Genomic DNA, 24425 nt, shown 5'->3' on the forward strand with positions numbered 1-24425 from the left:
ATACTGCCCAAAATATTAGCTAACCGTCTTAACTCATCTATTCTCAGCATCATCCACCCTGACCAATCCGGCTTTATGCCAGGTAAGAGTACCACAGACAACATCCGCAGGGTACAAATCATCTCTCAGTTGGGTAGAGCCATTAATAAAAAGTGGGCCTTGGCTTCCCTTGATGCAGCCAAGGCTTTCGATTCAGTGGAATGGCCATATTTGTTTGCAGTACTACAGAAATTTGGTTTTAGTCCTCAATTTATTAAGTTGATATCTATGCTTTATAAGAAGCCTAGGCCCAACCTGTTAATCAATGGTCAATGCTCTGCTTTTTTTGATTTGGGACGAGGTACCCATAAAGGATGTCCCCTATCGCCATTACTGTTTGCATTGGTGATAGAGCCTTTGGCACTCAGATTGAGACAGAACACTGTATTCCGTGGTGTTTCTTTGAGAGGGAGGGAAGACCGCGTTGGGCTATATGCAGACGACCTTATTTTATTCATGGCAGACCCAGATATTTCCTTGCATAGGGCTATTCACCTTCTGGATGAATTTGCTCCATTCTCCGTCCTCCATATAAACTGGAGCAAATCGGCTTTGATGCCGCTATAGCATTCAGACTGGCCCTCCGTATACTGTAATTTTCCAGTGGTAGAGGATTTTAAATACCTGGGCATATATATTAGTAAACATGCTAATAAATCTCACAGAAAAAATATTTACCCTCTGCTAGAGTAGACGGAATCCAAATGTATGGGGATCCTTGCCTTTATCTGTACGCGGACGTATCAATTTAGTTAAAATTATACTTCTCCCGAAAGGGTTGTACGTTCTTGAACATGCCTCGGGTCCTATTCCTAAATCCTTTTTTTCCAAACTACAATCCTTATTAACATTAATATGGGGGAAATCCAGACATAAATTAAGTGTGAGTATCTTACAAAGGCCAAAAACACAAGGGGTATGGCCCTTCCGGACTTTTAGTTATATTTTTTTGGCGGGCCAGCTCCGCTTGGATGGACATTACCTATCACTCCGACTAGTATGGAATATTACCTAGCACATTATTTAAAGATGGGCACGTTGTGGCCGGTATTGGAGAGACCAAGTGTAATGACAGGGTAGGGAGACAGAAGGGTACACAGAAGCTAAGGGAAATGGGGCAGTTGCCCACAGCAACACCATGAGCAACAGGAGTAGTGAATGAGCCGAGTCAAACCAGGAGTGTACGAGGTACCAAACGCAGAGCAGGAGCGTAATCAGTAAAGCCAGGGTCAAAATGAAGCAAGGTCAATAATAATAGCAGGATCAGCAGAGCCAGGAAACAGGAAAGAATCACAGGCAGAGGACAAGCAGGAAATGAAGGTATAAATAGACCGAGGGCGGGAGCTAGAACCGTCTGGCCAGGCTGTGATAGGTTCTCGCACTCCTGAGCCTACCAGCCTGAGTGGTAGCAGATCAAGTCACTCTATCAGACCTAGAAGCAGATGCAGACTGATTAACCACGGGCGTCGACACAGAAGCTGTGTCTGGCAGAACCTTTACACCAAGCCTATTTCCTCGTCGTTTTCTGTTGCTTCACAGATTGGCCATTCAGGTTTGGAAAGCTACTAAGGAATTATCTCATTATCATGACCTTCATTCTATGATACCACTATGGGGAAATCCTATGTTCCCTCATCTCTCACTTGTTGAAGGGGATATGTTTTGGACTTCATATGGTGGTAAGACTCTGGGGGTCCTGTACAGCGATGGGAATCTTAGATCCTTCACACAAATACAAGAGTTATTTCATGAACCACGTACATCATTTTATAGATATTTTCAACTGAGGCATGCTACAGGCAGTCAGTTCCCAAATGCATCGTGCCCTTAATTGGAATTTTTATATCACAGGGGCCCAGGGGCATTATTTAAGCCTTATACACATATCTTTTGGGAAATAGATTAAAATCCACTCATTAAGCCTCCGAGACCAAGTGAAAAATACTTGTTTCTGGTATGTCTCTGGAGGATTGGGAGGAGGCACTGGCATCCCCACTCTCTGTCTCTCCTGCGGTTAACAATCACATGACTCAATTATACTTTCTGCACTCATGTTACCTATCTCCACTTCTTCGTCTCCATAAAATGGTGAGAATCCCACACACTAGATGTCACAGATGCTCTAAAACACAAGCTGACTTCTGGCATATGGCTTTGGAGTGCCAATATCTTAATTCATTTTGGAAAGAGATACGCAATTGACATCTGTCCTGGGGATTCAGGTGCCGTTCACCCCTGAGTTGCGCCTTCTTGGTCTCTTAGATGAATCGTTATGGCCACATCACACTGAAATGTTTCTTAGGGAGTCTTTGTTTTTTGCCCGTAAAGCCATTGCACTCAGATGGATGGGTGATAAAATCCCAACCTTTGGTCAATGGAATAGACTGATCAACAAGACAATCCCGTATGAAAGAATGGTGTATTCTCATAGAGGCTGTCACCAAAAATCCAGAAGATATGGGGAGGGTGGATGGTGTCCCCTTTGGCTCTCTCTCCCCCTGAGATCGCTGAGAGCAGGCTTCCCCTCTGAGGTTTTAGAGGAAACTAATAATAGGATGTTTGGAAGGTCCCATCGCTGTGCAAAGATATAAAGGAAAAATCTGGAGGTCTAACATTTCATGTTCATCACTCTATTAAACATTCAGTATACAGTGACATGCTGTTGTGTGTAAATATCACATGTTTAACTCTGTTCATCAATGACTGTGTATATCAAACTATATGCTTTATTCTGATCTCTACTGTACATTTCATAAATGTGAGTATTGTTTCCGGTGTGACTGATATTTATTCCATTATGTATTTGTACACATGATGTGATAATACTGCTTTTTGTTGATTTACGAATTGTATTTCATTTACTGTTTAATAAAAACGATTTAAAATAAAAAATAAAATAAAATAAAACAAGACATTTTAACAAACTTTGTAGAACTCACCTCAGCAGTCTTAAATCTGCCATTGAGGCTCCTCCCCTTATTGAGGCTCCTCCCATCAGTTTCTGTATCCTGATCTTATTATTTTTCTCACTAGTGGTTTAGTTGTTTTTCACTTAAAATCTTCTGTCCTTACTGGAATGGAAATCACCTCCCAATGTACTGACTTCCTGCTGAGCTTGTGCTTATACACAACAGCCAATCTGAACAGACCGAGCTGCAGTGTTAAGCATGGCGGAGGGACATAGCCCAAACTTGATTCTCTGATGGGGCAGGAGGGGGATTTAATTGTTTGTCTTTGCATTACAAAGTGTTTACAACGTCATTTCTACAAACTGCTGCAGATTATTATTAATCATCTTTATATTCAGAAGAAAACACAGCGTGACACGTGGTTAATATATAAAATGTTTAACAATGAAGGAAGCGTCAATCAATAATTTTTCGGATAAAGTCACCTACATTTTTAAATATATATATATATATATATATATCGGATAACAAAGAAGGTTTATTTATTCCAGCTCACAGTCTGCACGAATATCACCTATCACATATAGTCTGATCATCACTAACAGGTCACGCACGGTCTCTAACAAGATCAACATAGTCATCTACTGAAATACTCTGTGTTGCTGGGAGAACCTACTACTTCCACTTTGCAACTTTTAAGTCTGTGATCTCCCACAAAATCAACAATCCTTTTCTAAAATACTTTGTGCTCTCAGTGGACCTTGTTCCTTCTACTATGTGGCTCTCAGCCTCTGTGACCTCCCACAAGATCAGGGCATGAGTCTCCTTAAATACTATGTGCTGCTGGAAACCCCTACTTTGTCAGAGACTTTCCACTTATCTCCATTCCTTCCCCTGCTGCTGATGTGTTTACGCCATGACCCGATTAACTCCCATAATAGGAAACACAGATTAAAAGAAAGCGGAGAAAAACAGAAGACGTTCATTCTCTAGATTCTTCTTAAGAATCAGTTTATATAAGGAGCTGTGATAGCGCCCCCCTGTGGTTTCCTTTTATTGTGGAGACTGGGGGCTTCTTTCATTTGCAGGTGTTTCTATACCTGGTTTCTGTGCCCCCTCTGCTTCCCTCAGGTTTTGCAGTATTTTATTCTTGCACTCCTCACTGATTTTCTGCCATTTGTCCTCGGCGTCCAGAAATTTAGGATTCCAGTTCTCTACGCTTATAAACTGGTTCACAAAGGCCTCGAGTTTCTTTTTTTTGTGTTCTTGTAGAGCTTCCTGGGTGTATTGGAGAATTTCATCTTTGTGCTTGTTCTCATTGCGCTTTGATTTTGTCTCACAATTACATAGTAGAATGATAACAAATATGAAGATCAGTCCAAGACCAATTACCTGCAAGTAAAAACAAAAAGCTTCAGACCCTAAAATTCCAAAAGAAAATCCCCAGCCTGAGTCGTCCTTGTCTGTTTTCATTTTTAATAGTGACAATGGGAAATGACAGCCATTACAGCGCACCTGGCTTATCCAAAGTGGCAAATGTGCTTAAATATCATTTTATTGACGTCACGCAGAGGACAAACACTTCTATTTACTCCCGATTCTTTGATTTTACATTGTGTATTTCTCACACTATTTATTAACACTTGTCTATCTTTGGAAATGTCCCAGAGGAGGGGGATAGAGGAATCTATAGTAATAGCTACTGTATACATCACCTACAGGCGACAGGGTGCGGGCGGGGGATCTCTCAGTGACAGGGGCGTAACTAGGAAAGACTGGGCCCCATAGCAAACTTTTGACTGGGGCCCCCCCTCCGCTGGGTATCACACAACCCCCCCCCCTTGAGATAGTGCCTCCCTATAGATTCCACCACACAGCGCCCCCTATACATAGCGCCATACACAGCCCCCCTGTAGATAGCACCATACACAGCCCCCTGTAGATAGCGCCTTACAGCCCCCTGCAGATAACGCCTTACAGCCCCAAATCCCCCTGTAGATAACGCCATACAGCTCCCCTGTAGATAATGCCATACAGCCCCCTGTAGATAATGCCATACAGCCCCCCTGTAGATAACATCTTACAGCCCCAAATCCCCCTGTAGATAACGTCATACAGACCACACTGTAGATAACGCCATACAGACATCCCCCTGTAGAAAACGCCATACAGACATCCCCCTGTAGATAACACCATACAGAACCCCCCCTGTAGATAACGCCATACAGACATCCCCCTGTAGATAACGCCATACAGACATCCCCCTGTAGATAACGCCATACAGACATCCCCCTGTAGATAACGCCATACAGAACCCCCCTGTAGATAACGCCATACAGACACCCCCTGTAGATAACACCATGCAGACATCCCCCTGTAGATAACGCCATACAGACACACCCTGTAGATAACGCCATACAGAACCCCCTGTAGATAACACCATGCAGACATCCCCCTGTAGATAACGCTATACAGACATCCCCCTGTAGATAACGCCATACAGACACACCCTGTATATAACGCCATACAGATATCCCCCTGTAGATAACGCCATGCAGACATCCCCCTGTAGATAACGCCATACAGACCCCCTGTAGATAACGCCATACAGACCCCCCCTGTAGATAACGCCATACAGAACACCCCCCGTAGATAACACCATACAGAACCACCCCCCGTAGATAACGCCATACAGAACACCCCCCCCCCCGTAGATAACACCATACAGAACCACCCCCTGTAGATAACGCCATACAGACCCCCACCCCCCAAAAAAACGACCTATAGTTTGTCCTACAAAAGACATGCATCCCCTATAAGAAGAACGGGGGACCAAAAGTTCCCCAAGCTCTCCATGACAAACCTCGGACTCCTGGCGTCTGCGCAGTTCAATAAAAATGAAAAGAGTGCTGGTCACGCATGCGCAGAAGCGCGACCGGTGCACAAGTAATTTCTATGGAGCTGCAGACAGACCCCGGAAGTCCGAGGTTTGTCATGGAGAACTTCGAGGGACTTTAGGTCCCCTGTTCTCCTTATCGCTGGGCGTCCCAGCGATCACACATGTGTCCCCTCTCCTGTGGATAGGGGATGCATGTCTTTTGTAGGAACAACCCCTTCAGTGGCGTCGCGCTGTTGCAGCCATAGCAGCTGCTAGCGGAGCCTCCGGCCATGGGGGGGGCCCCGTGCCGGCGGGTGGCATGGGCACCCTAATGCTGCGGGCCCCATAGCAGCCGCTACGGCTGCTATAGTGGTAGTGCCACTGCTCAGTGACAATGGCAGATCACACAGGATGATGGCGATCTTCAGGTGTCACACAAAGCACACATGGATTGTTGCTAGCCAACATCTAGAAAATAATGCACAGCACTGGCTTCAGACGTCAAGATTTCAGTTCACAAGTAGTAGTAGTAGTAGTTTGCTAATACTTTTTTAAAGTAGTTCCCAAGAAAACCATTCACCTTCTTACTGGTCCTAGAGCATAACAAGGGTTCAGCAGTTTACTTTTCATTGCTTATATAGCATCAACATATACTGTGCCACGTTCCATGGGTTTGTGGACCCACTAGGCCATAGCAGCTGGCCAAACAGTCTACAAAGTCTATGCAAAGTCCTAGCACAAGAGTACCTATAATAGTCCGAACAATAGTAGAGGCTTAGGCACAGGTGGAACGTGAAGATAGATGACGCCAAACATGGCGGATGATACCAGGTGTGGTGTATGGCAGCAGACGTGGCGTATGGCACAACACGACTCCAACACTAGAAGGGGCACAGGAACAAACAACACAGGATACAGGAAGTAGGGCACGGGAACAGGAGATGACTAAGGGACCATTTGCTAAAACTAACATGGGAAAACACAACAACTCTTAGGCAAGGTCTGAAACAGCAGAGCCCTTTTTATAGTCCAGGGTGATCTGGGGATGATTTTGTAATTACATTCATGTGCGGGCGCTGACCCTTTAAGGCTGGGAACGAGCGCGCTCACGCACCCTAGAAACCAGTGCAGAGCTGGGTGGATGCAAGCGCTGGCATCTCCTGGGAGGGAGACGCTTGCCCGGACACAGAAGTCTGTGGTCACGGTCGTCGGGGGGTAAGTGAGAGCAACGGTCCGCGGACATTACAGTACCCCCCCTTTCGCTCCCCTCTTCTTGGGTCCAGAGCGTGAAAGGAATTTCTTAATGAGGGTAGGTGCATTCAAGTTTTCTTCTGGCTCCCAGGACCATACTTCGGGACCAAACCCTCTCCAATTCACTGAATAAAAAGTCTTTCCTACTACGCTCTTGTAGTCCAGGATATCCTTTACTTCGAAAACATCAGAAGAACCACTGGGAGCAACTGCGGGACTAGGAGTTTTACTGTAGCGGTTCAGGACCATAGGATTCAGGAGGGCCACATGAAAGAAGTTGGGGATTTTTAGGGTAGGAGGCAGCCGAAACTTATAGGAGACAGGGTTTATCTGTTGCAGGATCTCAAAAGGTCTGAGGAACTTGGGAGCAAATTTTATAATGGCACTTTCAAGCGAATATTCCTTGAGGACAGCCAGACTTTGGTTCCAGCTTTTCGCTTCATGCGATTTTGACTGCCAGCAGAATAGAGGACCGGGTCTATTGCCAAATTTGTAGAAAGTCCCCAAATGCAGAGTCAGCTGCGGGTACCTGAGATGTAGCCGGAACAGACAGATGGATTTGTGGATGTTGGTGTCACGATAGGGTGCGGGGACCCACTGGGCCGTACCGCCTTAACCGTATGGCAGCTGGACAACAGGACACAGGTGAAAGTCTATAGTTCGTATAGGTGTACCTGTGGTAGCTTCAGACAGTAGCAAGACAGGCTTGGATGGGACTAGGCAGCAGGCAGGCACCAGGCACGGTGAAGCCAGACAGGCGAGGTACTCAGCGCAGCATGACTCCAACTGAATATGGCACTTGGACCAGGATAACACAGGATACAGGTTACAGGTAGCGGAACGGGGAACACTGGGAACTGGAGACACTTAGGGGACCATTTGCAGAGACAAACTTAGGTAATGACAACAACGCTCAGGCAATGCAGGGAGGAGCAGAGCCCTTCTTATAGTCCAAGGTGATCTTGGAGCAATCAGCTCAATCTCACACATGTGTGCGCTCTGGCTCATTAAGGCTGGACTGAGCTCGTAAGCGCATCCTAGTGGTCACTGCGGAACAGAACGGCCGCATGTGCAGACATCTCTGGAGAGAAGGGCGTCGACAGGATGGGAGGAGTTAGTTATCAGCGACCGCCGACATTACAATTGGCTTTAGACAATATAGAATGGCATGGAAGCAGTGGACTCACTTGTGTGGTTGTTATATGAGAACTCTGCCCATGGAAGAAGCTGTACACAGTCATTATGCTGCATGGAGATGAAGTAAGTGACGAAGATAATTTTCCATGATCTGGTTAATCCTCTCGATTGGACCATTAGACTGGGAATGGTAGACTGAGGAAAAGTCCAATTTCACATCTAGGAGTTTACAGAGGACTCTCCAGAATTTTGAGGTGAACTGAACCCCCCCCCCCCCGATCAGACACGATATGAAGGGGTAAGCCATGCGAGCGGAAGATATGCAGAATGAAGAGATTTGCAAGTCGAGGAGCAGAAGGTATGCCGGTAAGCGGAAAAAAATGTACCATCTTCGAGAACCGATCCACCACCACACAGACTGTATTGCATCTTGCTGAGGGGGGAAGATCTGTAAAAAATGGCATTTCAATTTGCTGCTAGGGAGCGTTAGGCACATGTAGAGGCTGGAGCAGGCCGGCGGGCTTGGAGTGCGCAACCTTATTAGACGTACAGACTGTGCAGGAAGAAACATAGTCCACAATATCTTTGGGCAGTGTGGGGCACCAAAAGTGACGAGCAATCAGGTCACGAGTCTTACGAACACCAGCGTGCCCAGCCAGTTTGGAGCTGTGTCCCCAGTGAAGAATTCTCCTCCTGTCTGCCAATTGCACAAAAGTTCTCCCCGGAGAGATGTCTCTAACTTGCAGGGTATTAGCAGTAGCAATTTCCTGCAGGAAGGGTCTATTATACATTGAGGGGTCTCCACTGCGTTCTCTGTTTCAAATATAGAAGAAAAAGAACAGGAAAAAGGCAGTGTTGTATTGGGTAACGACGCCAGGCTCTGGTGGACAAGGAACGAGGCAAGGTGAGTTTGATCAAGGTGATCCTTTTATTCAAACGACAAGGCATTTCTGGACCGGACTGGTCCCTTCGTCAGGTCAATTTACCCAATACGACACTGCCGTTTTCCTGTTCTTTTTCTTCTATATGCTTCGTCCCCGGTACCAAGGAATTATCACCGAGGGACTGCAGTGGATGGCAGCTGGCAATCTACACTATTTCATTCCACTCACAACCTCGGAGGAGCGCCGCTGATCCCTCACCTTTTCTATTCCGCTGTGCAGCACATCTCTGTTTCAAATTACTTGGACAGTGCATCGGCCCTCACATTTTTGTCAGCAGCACAGTATTGGATCACAAACTGGAAACGGGTAAACAACAGTGACCACCTAGCCATTGAGCCGACTGGAGATAGGTGAGATTCTTGAAGGTCGGTATATATCAGAATGGGATGAACCGCGCCCTCTAGCAGATGTCTCCACTACTCCTGTGCAAACTTGATGACCAGTAACTCCTGATCCCCAATAGAGTAATTGCGCTCTGCGGGAGAGAAAAGTCTAGAGTAATGGAACAGAAGTGGACCTGCACCAACAGAGGAAGCGTCCACCTCCAACGAGAACGGTTGAGAGACGTCAGGATGATGGAGGATCGAGGCTGAAGTGAAGGCACCCTTGAGGCTATTAAATGCTGATTTGGCCTCTGGAGTCCACATCTTGGTGTTCATAACCTTTCTTGGTAAGGGTAGAGATGGTAGCCGTCAGTGACAATAAATTTGGGATAAACGGCCGGGAGAAGTTAGCGAATCCCAGAAAACACTATATGGACCTCAGGCCCTGAGGACGTGGCAATTCCAAAACTGACTTTACTTTCTCAGGATCCATCTTGAGACCTTGGTCAGAGATGATGTAGCCCAGGAAGGGCAGGAAATTTTTTTCAAAAATACACTTCTCCAGCTTGGCATACAGATGATTCTTCCTTAATCGCAACAGAACCTGACGGACAATCCTCCGATGTGTTGTCGGATCTGGGAAGATCAAGATATCATTGACATAGGCCACCACACAGACAGAGGAGATCCCGGAAGATATAATTCACAAATTCTTGGAAGACCGCGGGAGCGTTACACAGACCGAAGGGCATCACCAGGTATTCGTAGTGCCGGTCTCGAGTGTTGAATGCCGTCTTCCACTCATCACCTCAACGGATTCTGATCAAGTTGTAGGCCCCACACAAGTCCAGTTTACAGAAGATCCTGGCTCTAGGTATACGGTCAAATAATTCAGAGATCAATGGGAATGGGTATTTATTCTTGACCGTGATCTGGTTGAGACCACGGTAGTTAATGCAAGGTCGGAGAGTTCAGTCTTTCTTTTCTTTTTTTTATATGAAGAAGAACCTAGCCCCGGCGGAGGTTTTTCGCATGAAACCCCTCTCCATATTCTCCTTGACATAGGCTGACATGGACTGAGTCTCAGGCAAGGAAAGAGGATATATCCGTCGACGGGGAGGTGAAGCACCAGGAACCAGTCCAATCAGACAGTCGTAAGATTGGTGTGCAGGAAGTATCTCAGCCTCCTTCTTGCTGAAGACCTCTGCAAACTGAGAAAAGTTAGTAGGTAATCCCACTAATGACTGAGGCATAGGAGTCTGGACGGGACGGATCTGTAACAGGCAGCGGTGGAGACATTTGGAGCCCCATTGGAGAACTTCTCCGGAATTCCAGTCAAGGACTGGGCATGAAGCCGGAGGCAAGGCAGACCCAGCAACACAGGATTGAGAGCTTTATGCAAGACGAGAAGTGCAATGTGTTTAGTGTGGAGGGCTCCAACTTGGAGCTTTAGTGGCTTAGTCTCATGCACAATAGGATCAGGCAGAGGACGTCCATTCACCAAGGCAACAGCGGCATCTCCAGAGGGACTGTGGGAGACTGGAGTTGTTCCACTAGGTTTTGTTGGATAAAGTTTGCCACTGAGCCTGAGTCCAAGTAGGCAGAGACCCGGTGTGTCTTCTCCCCGGACACTATAGTCACGGGAATGGACAGTTTGGGAGAGAATTTCTTATGTAGCGCTGTTCCGCTTAGGGTTGTCTCTCCAAACAATGCTAGGCGCTGGAGTTTTATGGCTTCTGGGGAGAGGGACTCTCAAAATAGCCTCCGAAGCCACAATACAGAGTCCCGAAGTGAGTCTGCGTTATTTCGCCTGGACTGACAGCTTGAGACCGTCCACTTGCATAGGTTCCTCTGGTGGAAAAACTGATGAGGGCTGCACAGGTTTCTGGAATGTAGGAGCCAGCCTAGGGAGTCTTCTGGAAGAGGAGAAAAAAACACACGGCGCCACATTTTGCAATTATCCACGAGTCATAAAGAACCAAAAACTAGGGCGAATTATGCTCACCTAGAGGAGTTATGCTGATCAGGCACAACGCTGTTGAAAGGGTATGAATCAGCCTCCATGTAGATCACCGCTGTTAGGGATGTGTATAGGGCAGACACACCCAAGGTGTGTGTAGGCAGATCAAAGGTACAGCTGCTGCCCAGGTCCAAAAACCGGTAAACGGAAATTTACCGCCAGGTATGGAGTAAAAGAGGGAGGAAAGATAGAACCAAATATGCTAGGCGCTGCTATACTAAACTTGTTTATTGAAAGAGCCTGGTTTTCTGTTCATTCAATAAACAAGTTTAGTATAGCAGCGCCTAGCATATTTGGTCCTATTTTTCCTCCCTCTTTTACTAGGGAGCCTTCTGTCCCAGCGAACCTCTTTGGACCTTTTCCTGATCTTCATGTCAATCCAGGTAGCCAGAAAAATGAGATCATCTAGGTTAGGTGGCAGATCTCGAGTGGCAAGCTCGTCTTTAATAACAGAAGACAGTCCCTGCCGGAAGGTAGGCACCAAGGCCACGTTGCTCCAGGTCAGCTCTGCCACCAGGGTACGGTACCAAATTGCGTACTCGCCCACAGAGGTGTCTCCTTGACGAAGGGTCAACAGATGCAGAAGAGACTCTCCCAGGTTCCTCACATACTGTGCGGAAAGTCTGCAGAAGACCTTATAAGTCCTGGGTGTCTGGTCCTGGGCATTCCTAAACAGGGTTTACCCATGCCAGGGCCTTGCCAGTAAGGAGAGAGACCATGAAGGCAATCCTTGCGTCATCAGAAGGAAATGCCTTTTATTTAGATTTAGAAATCCCCTGCAGGTCCTCACGTTTCTGTCGTAGCGAGACGTAGTTGCAGGGAGAAATCGGGATCGCTACTGACCGGAGGTGTAGCAGGAGGAACAGCAGGAGCAATAGGGGCTGGTGCCTAGAAGGCTGCAGCTTGAGCATCCAGCCGATGTGCGATGGCGTTCACCTCCTGGAGGAGTTGGTCCTGTTGTGACCGGTGTCGGCCTGCATGATTTGTGATGTCGTCAAGTTCTTGGGTTGACCAGCTGGGTCCATTGCCTGAGCGTACTGTCATGATCCGTGGGTATGTGGACCCACTAGGTCCCACCAACGTAGCGGGGTAGCAGCTGGTCAAACAACAGTCTACAAAAGTTTATGCAAAGTCCTAGCAAAAAAGTACCTGTAATAGTCCGGATAGTAGTAGAGGATTAGGCACAGATGGAACTTGAAGGTAGATTACTCCAAACGTGGCAGATGACACGAGATGTGGCAGAGGGCACAACACGGCTCCAAATGTAGAAGAGGCTCAGGAACAAACACAGCATGGGATACATGTAGCAGGGAACGGGAACACTGGGAACAAGATACGATTATGGGACCATTTGCTAAACCTAACATGGGATAACACAGCAACGCTCAGGCATGGAGTGAAAGGGCAGAGCTCTTTTTATAGTCCAGGGTGATCTGGGGATAATTTTTTAATTATATTCATGTGCGCGCGCTGGCCCATTAAGGCTGGGAATGCGCGCACGCACCCTAGAGACCAGTGCAGAGCTAGGCAGATGCGAGCTCTGGTGTCTCCTGGGAGAAAGACGCTGGCCGGACATGGAAGTCTGCGGTCACGGCCGTCAGGGGGAAGTAAGAGCGACGGTCCGCGGACGTTACGTGCCACAGCGCTGTACAGAGATTGTCATCGTTTACATCAGCCCATGTCCCCTATGGGGGCAATCTTACAATAAAAATTTTCTACCTCAAACATAAACACACCCTGGTGTCAATTTCATAGAAAATCAATTACGTTTTTTGGTGTGGTAGGAAAGCGGAGCAAACCCACGCGAAAAACATACAAACTCCATGCACATGTTGCTCCCATTCGAATCCAGGACCCCGTGCAAGGCAATAGTCTGAGTTACTGGCTCTTTCTTCCATTATCAGACTCATGCACTGATCATTCACTCTCAATTCTCTGCTAAAATCTGTCGTCAGTGAGGCAGAGATGAGATGTTTTTTCAGCATCACTGAGGGAACAGGTTATAGCTGCTGCCCACAGAAGTCTATAGAGAGGGGAGGAGAGTAAAGAGCAGCAGCAAAGGGACTGAGGGACAAAAACACAGACAGACGCTGCTGCTTCTAGTAATGTCCGACTGTCTCCCTCCACTGCTGGCTTCACAGCTACACTGCTAATTAATGCTCTATAATGTCCTCATGCTGGTGCTGCTGCTGCGTGTGCGCGTGCGCGTGTTTGTGTGTGTGTGTGTGTGTTTGTTTGTGTTTTAGGGAGATAGAAAGAAAAAAATATATAGGGGAGAAGGATCCCCTCTTCTCTATGTGTGATGTAGGGGAGACATAGCAGTTAGTCTCCTCTGGAGCAGAGTTTTAGGGAAAACTGACAATTAGTGATGGAGCCTGCAGAGGGGAAAACCACAGAAAATGCAGGATATCAGTCATATAACAGTCAGAAATAGTGTTATTACTCCAGTACTCGCACATAATGGCTAACTCTGAAAGTCACCTGAAACGACATGTGCGCTTTAACCCCTGAGACACCACACATCTGATGAAGACCTCCGACTGTCTTACCTGAAAGATTTGCGGGATAAGGCCTATCACCTCTGTCGTTGTGTTCACATTTTCAAGTTTCCTTATAGATTCCACTAAACACCCCAAGTATCTTCCATCTGTGATCAAGATAAGCAACCAAAAGATGGGAGCCTTGTATCTCTCCACAAATCTAAGTATAGGCTGGAGTATGACACTGCAGCAGCCACATTTACTGTCTTTACTTTCTTGGTAGGAAGTGAGAACAGAAGCTCCTCGTTCTACCTCTCCAGCGCTGTGTCGTGTTCCACATAAGTTACAGCACCGACAGGGATTTACAAATATGATGAGGATGGCCGTGGTAAAGACAATAAACATCAAACTGTAGATAATTCCAAACACTCCGTCGCTGGGACAAATGAAATCCGTTTCCATCAGTTTCTCTAAGCCAAGGAGAACCAAGGCGAGCAGAGGAGCCACGGCCAGGTCAGAGTTGGATTTGATAAATGTGGTAAAATTTTGCATTTTGTTAATGGAAGCTGAAAGAAACGTTTGTGACTGAAACCCTGATGTGCAAAGATCCAAATGCGTACATTCACTTTTAAGCGGCTGATTGTTTCTTTATTGGGTGGAACGAACTAGAGAAAAGCAAAACACAAAAGGTGTATCAGGGTAAGTAGAAAAGATTAAGAAATAGCACACAATTAATATTATTAAGATTTCCCAATAGCGTATTTTGATGAACGTGATTAGCTGGAAATACAAAATCGTCAGAGCGAGCTTTGTGCAGACATTGAACAAACAGGGAATGCTGGGAGATTTCAGCTCTAAAGCCTGTGAGTGCAGCCTTGAATACATACTGTTACTCAGGATCAGTGCAGGATAATTAATGTATGTAGACAGTGAATCCTCTAGCAGAATAGTGAGTGCAGCTCTGGAGTTTTATACAGGATGTAACTCAGGATCACTACAAGACAAGTAATGTAATTCTCACGATCCAGGGGTATGTGGACCCACTAGGTCGCTCCGCCGTAGCGGAGAGGCAGCTGACTAAGTCACAGTGTATACAAAGTCTTTACAAGAAGTTAGTTGTACAAGGGTACCTGAGATAGTCCAGATGGTGGCAGAGGCTCTAGCACGGATGGGCTAGATGTGGCAGGTTGCGCCAGACATGGCGGATGGTACCAGGAGTGGCAGATGACACCAGATGTGTATACCAGTAGGGGTGGCAGGTTGCGCCAGATGTGGCGGATGATAACAGGGATGGCAGATGACACCAGACGTGGTGTATAACAGCAGGCAGCGCAACACGACTCCAACACTAGACAGGTTCAGGAACAAAACTCAGCACAGGAACACTGGGAGCAGGATAACACTAAGGGACCATTTGCAATACGAACACGGGAAAACTACAACAATGCTCAGGAAAGGAGTGAAATGGCAGGGCCCTTTTTATAGTCCAGGGCGATCTGGGATATAAGTAATTAAATATGCGCGTGCTGGCCCTTTAAGGCCGGGAAACAGCGCGCACGCCCCCTTGCGGACATTGCAGGACAGAGCGGCCGGATGCACTGACGTGTTCAGGGAAGGAGACGTCGGCCAGAGGAGGAAGGTCTGCGGTCGTCAATAGGTAAGGGGAGGCGACGGTCCACGGCCATTACAGTACTCCCCCTTACTCCCCTTGTTCTTGGATCCAGAGCGGGAGAGGACATTAAGGTTCTCTTCTTGTTCCCAGGACCTCTTCTCAGGACCAAAACCCTCCCCAGTCCACCAAATAGAAAGTCCTTCCACCTACCATCTTGCAGTCCTTTACCTCAAACAAATCAGATGAACCGCTGGGAGCAACTGCAGGACTAGGAATTTTACTGTAGTGGTTTCAGGACCACAGGTTTCAGGACTGACACATGAAAGGAGTTGGGGATTCTGAGGGTAAGGGGCAGCCGAAGCTTACAGGAGACAGGATTAATCTGTTGTAAGATCTCAAAGGGTCCGAGGAACCTGGGAGCAAATTTGTTCCTTGTGGACAGCCAGACCTTGACTCCAGGAGAGAACGGAGGAGGAACTTTTCTTCTTTTATTGGCATTCTTTTTCCCTGTGGTCCACTGCCTGGAGGATCGCAGATTTCGTTTCCTGCCAGATATGAATAAAAGTCCCAAATGAGGAATTTGCTGCTGGTACTTGAGTCGTGGCTGGCACAGGAAGAGGGACTCGAGGATGCTGGCGGTAGAAAGGGGACGAGGCAGTAGATTCACTTCTGTGATTGTTGTACGAGAATTCCGCCCAAGGCAGAAGTTGTACCCAATTGTCATGTTGGGCGGAAACTAAATGACAGAGATAATTTTCCAAAATTTGATTGGTCCTCTCCACTTGACCATTGGACTGCGGGTGGTAAGCGGAAGAGAAGTCCAGCTTAACATCTAGCAGGTTGCACAGGGCTCTCTAGAACTTGGACGTAAACTGTACACCCCGATCCGAAACAATATGCAGAGGAAGAACAGATGTGCCAGGCGAGGAGCAGACGGAAGACCAGTCAACGGAATAAAGTGTGCCATTTTAGAGAAACGATCCACTACTACCCAGACCGTAGTACATCCTTCTGGGGGGGCGGGTCTGTAATAAAGTACGGAGCGATATGCTGCCAAAGAACATCAGGAACAGGCAGGGGTATGAGCAGACCAGTAGGTTTCGAGCTTGTTTGAGGCACAATTAGTACATGAAGAGACATAGTCTGCAACATCCTTAGGCAGCGTGGGCCACCAGTACTGACAGGCTATGAAGTCCTGAGTCTTTCGGACTCCAGAGTGCCCAGCCAGTTTGGAGCTGTGTCCCCAGCGGAGAATTCTCTTCCAAGGCGGACAAAAGTCTTTCCAGGAGGAATGTCTCTAATTTGCAATGGGCTAGCGACAATAATCCTAGACAGATCTATAATATATTGAAGTATTTCCTCAGAGTCATTAGTCTCAAATGATCGAGGGCGTCAGCCTTCACATTCTTATCAGCAGGACGGTAGTGGAGCAAGAATTTAAATCTAGCAAAGAACAACGACCATCTGGCTTGGCGAGGATTTAGTTGTTGTGCTGACTGTAAGTACATAAGGTTCTTGTGGTCGGTATAAATGATAATAGGGTGTACTGCGCCCTCCAGCAAGTGTCTCCATTCCTCCAATGCCAACTTGACGGCTAGCAACTCCCGATCCCCGATAGAATAATTACGTTCTGCCAGGGAAAATAATTTAGAGAAGAAGCCACAGGCCACCATCTTGCCCTTAGGGTTTTTATTTTACATATTAGTGCTCCAGCACCAACGGAAGATTCGTCCACTTCCAGGAAGAACTGCCGAGAAGCATCAGGGTGATGGAGAACAGATGCTGAGGTGAAAGCGCTCTTGAGCTTAGTAAATGCTGATTCTGCCTCAGGGGACCAAACCTTGGCGTTATTACTTATTAAACGTATTTTTTTTATTACTGTTGGCAAAGTATCGTTTTGGTATCGAAAATCGCAATACAACAGAAAGTATCGGTATCGAAGTCCAAATTCTGGTATCGTGACAACCCTAGTTCCATGCCAACTCTGCTTCCAGGGTACGAAAGGAGATAGCTTACTCTCCTACTGTGGACCCTCCTTGCTTAAGGGTTAGCAGAGTGGCCACTGCGGAGCATGTTCGACCCAGCTTCTCGAACACAGTACGAAAAGTCTGTAAGAATAGAGCTAGGTCCGAGATATCAGGTCCAAGATGGGGTTCGCCCATGCGAGGGTCTTGCCAGCGAGAACGGAAATAATGAACGCTATCTTGGCCTCATCAGAGGGGAAAAGGTGAGCACGCAGTCTAAAATGGAAGGTACATTGGTTGATGAACCCTCTACAGGCTCTAGGGTCACAGTCATAGCGAGGAGGAAGAGGCAGCGAAACTGTGGATCCGGAGCAGACAGGAGTAACGAGCAATGGAACGGCAGCAGCATCCGGAAGAGGAGCAGGAGGTTGATCCAGTCTGGCAATGATGGAGTTTACAGCCACGAGGAGTTGATCCTGTCGTGCACGTAGGTCACTCATATCCGCTTCTATCACCTGAACTGCGGTCTTTGATTGGCCAGCGGGTTCCATGGCCTGAGCATACCTTCACGATCCAGGGATATGTGGACCCACTCTGTCATAGCAGAGAGGCAGCTGGCCAAGTCACAGTCTATGCAAAGTCTATACAAGAAGTTTGAAGCACAATGGTACCTGAGATATTCCAGATGGTGGCAAAGGCTCTGGCACGAATGGGGCTAGATGTGGCAGGTTGCGGCAGACGTGGCGGATGGTACCAGGAGCGGCAGATGACACCAGATGTGGCGTATAACAGCATGCGCACAACGCGACTTAAACACTAGACAAGCTCAGGAACAAAACACAGCACGGAAACCAGGATATAGGTAGCAGGGCACGGGAACACTGGGAGCAGGATAACACTAAGGGACCATTTGCAATACGAACATGGGAAAACTACAACAAGGCTCAGGCAAGGAGTGAAAGGGCAGGGCCCTTTTTATAGTCCAAGGTGATTTGGGAAATAAATAAATTACATATGCGCATTCTGGCCCTTTAAGGCCGGGAACCCATCACTCGCGAGCCCCCTCGCGGACATTGCAGGGCAGGGCGGCCGGATGCGCTGACGTCTCCTGGGAAGGAGACATCGGCCAGAAGGGGAAGGTCTGCAGTCACGGCCGTCAATAGTAAGGGGAGGTGGCGGTCCGCGGCCATTACAGTAATGTTTGCACACAGTGACTTTATGGTTTGCGGAAATTAATTATATATGTATAACGGTGATTAGAGGTGGAGATATGATTTTATGCGACACATTAGATTGAACTGAAGTAGGAAATCATCCTTCCCTCAGACATTTGTCATGTGCTTAGTCTGCCTCTATTGTGGACTGAGGACTTCCTACATTGGTAGCTAAGGTTGATCTCTTTGCTTTCTTGAAGGCGAAGTCTTCACAGCGTTGCCTGCATGTCACTGTAATATCACGGTTTTACTATAATTGCAGCATGAGCAATGCTTCCCCATGGGAAAACAGCTCAGGTCAATGACAATATTTTTTCTTTGAAGCAAAGTAAAATAAAAACAAGAAAGCTGACTGTTTTTTATTATTCCGCATGATAGTTAAAGAGGCTCTGTCACCAGATTTTGCAACCCCTATCTGCTATTGCAGCAGATAGGCGCTGCAATGTAGATTACAGTAACGTTTTTATTTTTAAAAAACGAGCATTTTTGGCCAAGTTATGACCATTTTCGTATTTATGCAAATGAGGCTTGCAAAAGTACAACTGGGCGTGTTGAAAAGTAAAAGTACAACTGGGCGTGTATTATGTGCGTACATCGGGGTGTGTTTACAACTTTTACTAGTTGGGCTTTCTGACGAGAAGTATCATCCACTTCTCTTCAGAACGCCCAGCTTCTGGCAGTGCAGATCTGTGACGTCACTCACAGGTCCTGCATCGTGTCGGCACCAGAGGCTACAGTTGATTCTGCAGCAGCATCAGCATTTGCAGGTAAGTAGCTACATCGACTTACCTGCAAACGCCGATGCTGCAGAATCATCTGTAGCCTCTGGTGCCGATGTGTCCTCGCTCGTCTGACACGATGCAGGACCTGTGAGTGACGACACAGCGTGATCTCTGGAGAACACGGCTGTGTCTGCACTGCCAGAAGCTGGGCGTTCTGAAGAGAAGTGGATGATACTTCTATACACAACGCCCAGCTAGTAAAAGTAGTAAACACGCCCCGATGTACGCACATAATACACACCCAGTTGTACTTTTACTTTTCAACACGCCCAGTTGTACTTTTGCAAGCCTCATTTGCATAAATACGAAAATGGTCATAACTTGGCCAAAAATGCTCGTTTTTTAAAAATAAAAACGTTACTGTAATCTACATTGCAGCGCCTATCTGCTGCAATAGCAGATAGGGGTTGCAAAATCTGGTGACAGAGCCTCTTTAAGGTGCAGCCTTATGACAATAGATATGTAATTTTCCAGCAGAAGCTTCTTTTCCATTGCTGTGGATTGTAATACATTGCAGTCAACCATTTAAAAATGCTGCAACTTATTGATAGAAGGGCAAGTTATAACACTGGTCCCAGCAGGATGCAGACAAGTCACAATGTTAAGGTGTGTTCACGAGTTGCGATCAAAATGCTCTTTACGGCTGTGATTACTGCAAAATGCCGCAATTTTGCAAAAAAGTTTTTTTGCGATTTTGTAGCAATCGCGTCAATAAACTGCAATTTGACTTAAATGCGGGTAGAATACGTACCCTAATATGTGGGCAGTAGCACAGGTGCAAAATAGTGATGAATAGCCACTTACTAAAAAGCCCCCTCCCCCATGAATGGTGGATATTTATTATAATTGCACACAGATAAGGCTTCTATAACGCAATTGATTGGACAGTGTGATAAAACGTATGTGTGACAATAATACAGGATGGTTTCCGGCTTTCTACTGCACCTGTTGTCAGTCTATGACCGCACTGGCCCAGGTCCAATCATCTGCTAGAACAATCGTTCCAATTATCCAGAGGCAACGATCCAAGCTTGACAGTAAAGGCAGGAGAGCTACATAAGGCGGGTACTGGAACCGACAGTGTTTTTACCTGTGTAGCATGCTATTCTCGGACACCTTTACCCACATTGGCATCTTTTGCAGTATTTATACTACTCTACGACTATACGGATTAGACTGAAGAACCAACACTGCAAGAATGAACCATTTTCATTCACTACCGATAAACTTATATTATACGCCAGTCTGAAACCAAAATACGTTGGAGAAAAATGCTCCACAGAGGCGCATGCCACTTAATAAATTTGGTGCATTTTTGTCTGTGTGCAAAATTCCTACTACAGGCAGCCATAGATTTGCAGTAGAATTTGCTCCAAAAGTTTTCGTATCTCCCATGTTTCGGAAGCAACGTAGTTTTCTATGCGGTTTCCATAACGTTCATTCACTTCTATGGAGGTTCTGGAAAAAATGTAGCAAAATTAATCTCGGCTGTTTGCGGAAAACCCGGCCACCTTGTCAGTCAGTGGTCAGAGCCCAGCGACAGCAGCAGAAGTTTGAGCAGGGGTTAGCTGATGCTCTGCTCGGGGACTCCAGCGATGTGCCAGCCCCTTGTGGTCATGCGCTTGGAAGCAAGCTGTATCGGCGCACGATCAATATAAGGAAAACTACAGAACTTCCGGCACCACTTCACCGGGTTTGAACTGCACGATTTAGTACAGAATTAAAAATGAAAGTACATTAGTGACTTATTTTCACATAAAAATATAAATCTCGACTTCCGGTTCCGAAGCCGACATGTGAAGAAGCAGGAGACGAGTGCTCCGTAGTGGCCTCCCTAAATCGTAAGCTCATGTGATTTACAATGCAGAGAAAACCTTCAGGGTGGTTTTCTTAACCCTACAGAGGAAGACACGTTTACTTACCGGAGGAGTGATTGCATCTATACATCTTGAGGGAGACATGTCTCCGACGTCTCGCACAGATAAGATGGCGGCGAACCGCTTGTCTGCTAGCAAAGAGGAAGTGGAAGATCTTTCCTCTGAGGCAGAGTCTGAGGACTCCAAATTTAATGCACAGCCTCTTCACATTGATTATAAAAAAACTGGCTATTAAAGTCGCTAAACGGATTTCGCCGGATTTACAATCTACGTTGGCTAAAACTATCACTGACTCTCTTCAGATTCTACAATCGGAAGTTACTGCGCATACCGCCAGACTAGATGAAGCGCAGCATCGCATTTCAGCTGCTGAGGATGATATGGCGAAAGCACACACGCATATTAGGGATCTGCTGAGGGAAAAAGGCCGTATTCTGGAAAAGATTGATGACCTAGAAGATCGGTCCAGACGCAGTAATTTAAGGTTGGTGGGTCTTCTGGAATCTGTGCCTGCCAGTGCACTGTTTCACATATGTGCGGTAGAAATACCTCTCCTTCTCGATTTGAAGGGACCATTTAAAGTTGAGCGAGCACACCATCTGGGCCCTGACAATATGCAGCAAACCACCATGCCACAGACTAGGAGTCAGCCTGATCGGCCTCGACAACTTATAGCCAAGTATCTCGACTACTCTTAAAAAGAGGCCACTTTGAGAGCCTATAAAAGAAAGGCCCAGACCTTACGCATTGAACGGGTCAATGTGCTATTGTTTGGAGACTATTCTGTTGAAATCAGCTGCAGACGCAGAGCGTTCAGCAAGATTTGTACAGCGCTCCATCACAATAAATGTCGATTTCAGCTTCAATATCCAGCGACACTACGCCTTACCAGGCCAGATGGCACCAACGAGACATACACGGATCCTGAAGAAGCGGAGACATTGCTGTCGGATCTTTTGGCCGCCTCATCATCTGGAAGATATGCAACACCTGCAGCAAGCAGAACGCGGTCCTCAACAGCCGCCATTGGTGCGGCGAAGACGCCTCTGAAACATCGCTGACATCGGGACTATAGGGTCTCTTCCACTGTCTTAACCATTATTTTTCCTTTTAATATCTGAAGGACTGATTTGATTGCTTTCATGCATTATGCTCACATTTGCAATAGATGACCATCCTTCCACTCTGTGGTATGACAGGATATGGGCTGCATCAGTATGGTTGATATACAAAATGCATATTGCTATGTTTTAGTTCTGTGATATTCACCAATTGTTGGTACGACCTCCTTCTCTTTACAAATGGCCTCACGGGCACATGTCGGAAAAAAGCGAAGTCCATTTATGATGATTTTTCTCCTACAGGAGATTTGCAGATTTACTGCTATGGTTAATGTTTGTTATTTCGTTGTTCAATTGGTTATATATGTGCATGGACAAATTGGTCAGGTCTGCAGATTCTTATATTGTTGCCTATACCTTATGTTATGCTGGGTGTGGACAGAACTCAGAGACATTAAATCGTGTATTACTCTATTCCCCCCATGAAGATTGTGACATGGAATGTCAAGGGACTATTGTCCCCTCATAAACGCTCTATGGTACTTCGACACCTGAAGCGTCTGGGAGCTGACACAGCCCTCCTCCAGGAGACTCATTTACGTGAAAGGGATTTTTTTCGGATGAAAAAATTCTGTGTGGGAGAAGTACTAGGATCAGCCTCTGCTGATAGAAAAGGTGGAGTTCTTACGCTTTTGAGTAAATCATTAGCTTTTCAGGTAAAGTCCCAACATGCAGACTTGGAAGGTAGGCTTATCCATACCCTTTTAGATACTCCAGCGGGGGAACTTAGCATTTATAACATTTATGGACCAACAGGGATAACAAGCAATTTTATGCGGACTTGCAGATCCAAATTTCACTTGATAATGCCCACAACAAAATTGTTGCAGGAGATTTGAATACTGTATTGTCGCACATGGAAGATAGGAAGGGCATGAGAACATCTCCTGTGACAGTAAGAGGATCTGATAAAATCTTACAATCTTTCCTCTCAGATCTGCAACTGGTGGATGTATGGCGATCTTTTAATCCAGATGGGAGGGAATACAAACACTAATTTAATCCTCTTGGTCGAGGATTGAATACATCTTGGCAGGGACTTCGCTTTTACTTCGCATGACTAATCCAACTATTGAACAACTATTAATCTCGGATCATGCTCCAGTCTGCTTGGAGGTAGCGGATATGCACATACGGGGAAATTATTTTATTTGACGTTTCCCTTTTTTGATAAATGATGAATCCTTCACAGAGCTTTTGAGTGGTTGGTGGTTGGAATATGACTCTTTTAATAAGGAACATAGCGACAATCCCTCCTTATACTGGGAGACAGCGAAAGCTGTACTTCGAAGTAGATTGATAGCGCATGTTTCTAAACTCAAAAAAATCACTCAGAAACATTATCAAGATAGTAGTGATGCCCTTAGGGAGCCTTACAATAAGCATATTCTACAACCTTCCTCGACCACGTTGGAGGAATGGAAACTTACCAGAACGAAATTTGAGTTATGGCTTGACCGCAGAGAGTGTATTCATCGTTCAATGATGGAGGCAGAGTTGTTTAAATTCGGTAACAAATCTGGCAGGTTACTAGCCAATCTGGCAAAGGGGCATAAACCCTCCTCCCATATATCCAAAATTAAAGATAGCAATGGCACAGTTCACACTGAACCGTCATAAATAATGCACAATTTTTATCAGTTTTACAGGAAATTATATGCAGATGGTACTCCGTTTCATAAAGATCTTGGTTGCCAATACCTTCAATCATTAGATCTACCAGTTCCGTCTTCCACACAGTTGGATGCGTTAAATGCAGAGGTCACAGAGGAAGAGGTTTTGCGGACAATCCAAGCCCTTAAAAACAATAAGTCGCCGGGGCCTGATGGGTACTCGGCTGAGTTCTACAAGGCTCTCAGGCAGCAAATTACACC

At 46.3% G+C, this 24425-nt stretch overlaps 1 long non-coding RNA gene across 2 annotated transcripts in view; it reads left to right on the plus strand.

The window, feature by feature from the left end:
• Positions 1-14676, plus strand: part of LOC142657428 (uncharacterized) — a 73469-nt gene extending 58793 nt beyond the window's left edge. For both annotated transcript variants that reach the window (XR_012849928.1, XR_012849927.1), the window contains exon 3: positions 14265-14676. This is a non-coding gene — a long non-coding RNA (uncharacterized LOC142657428). The remainder of the gene's footprint in view (positions 1-14264) is intronic.
• The last annotated feature ends 9749 nt before the right edge of the window (positions 14677-24425 follow it).

This window comes from Rhinoderma darwinii, chromosome 7, assembly GCF_050947455.1.
Source record: "Rhinoderma darwinii isolate aRhiDar2 chromosome 7, aRhiDar2.hap1, whole genome shotgun sequence".
Taxonomy (NCBI): domain Eukaryota; kingdom Metazoa; phylum Chordata; class Amphibia; order Anura; family Rhinodermatidae; genus Rhinoderma; species Rhinoderma darwinii.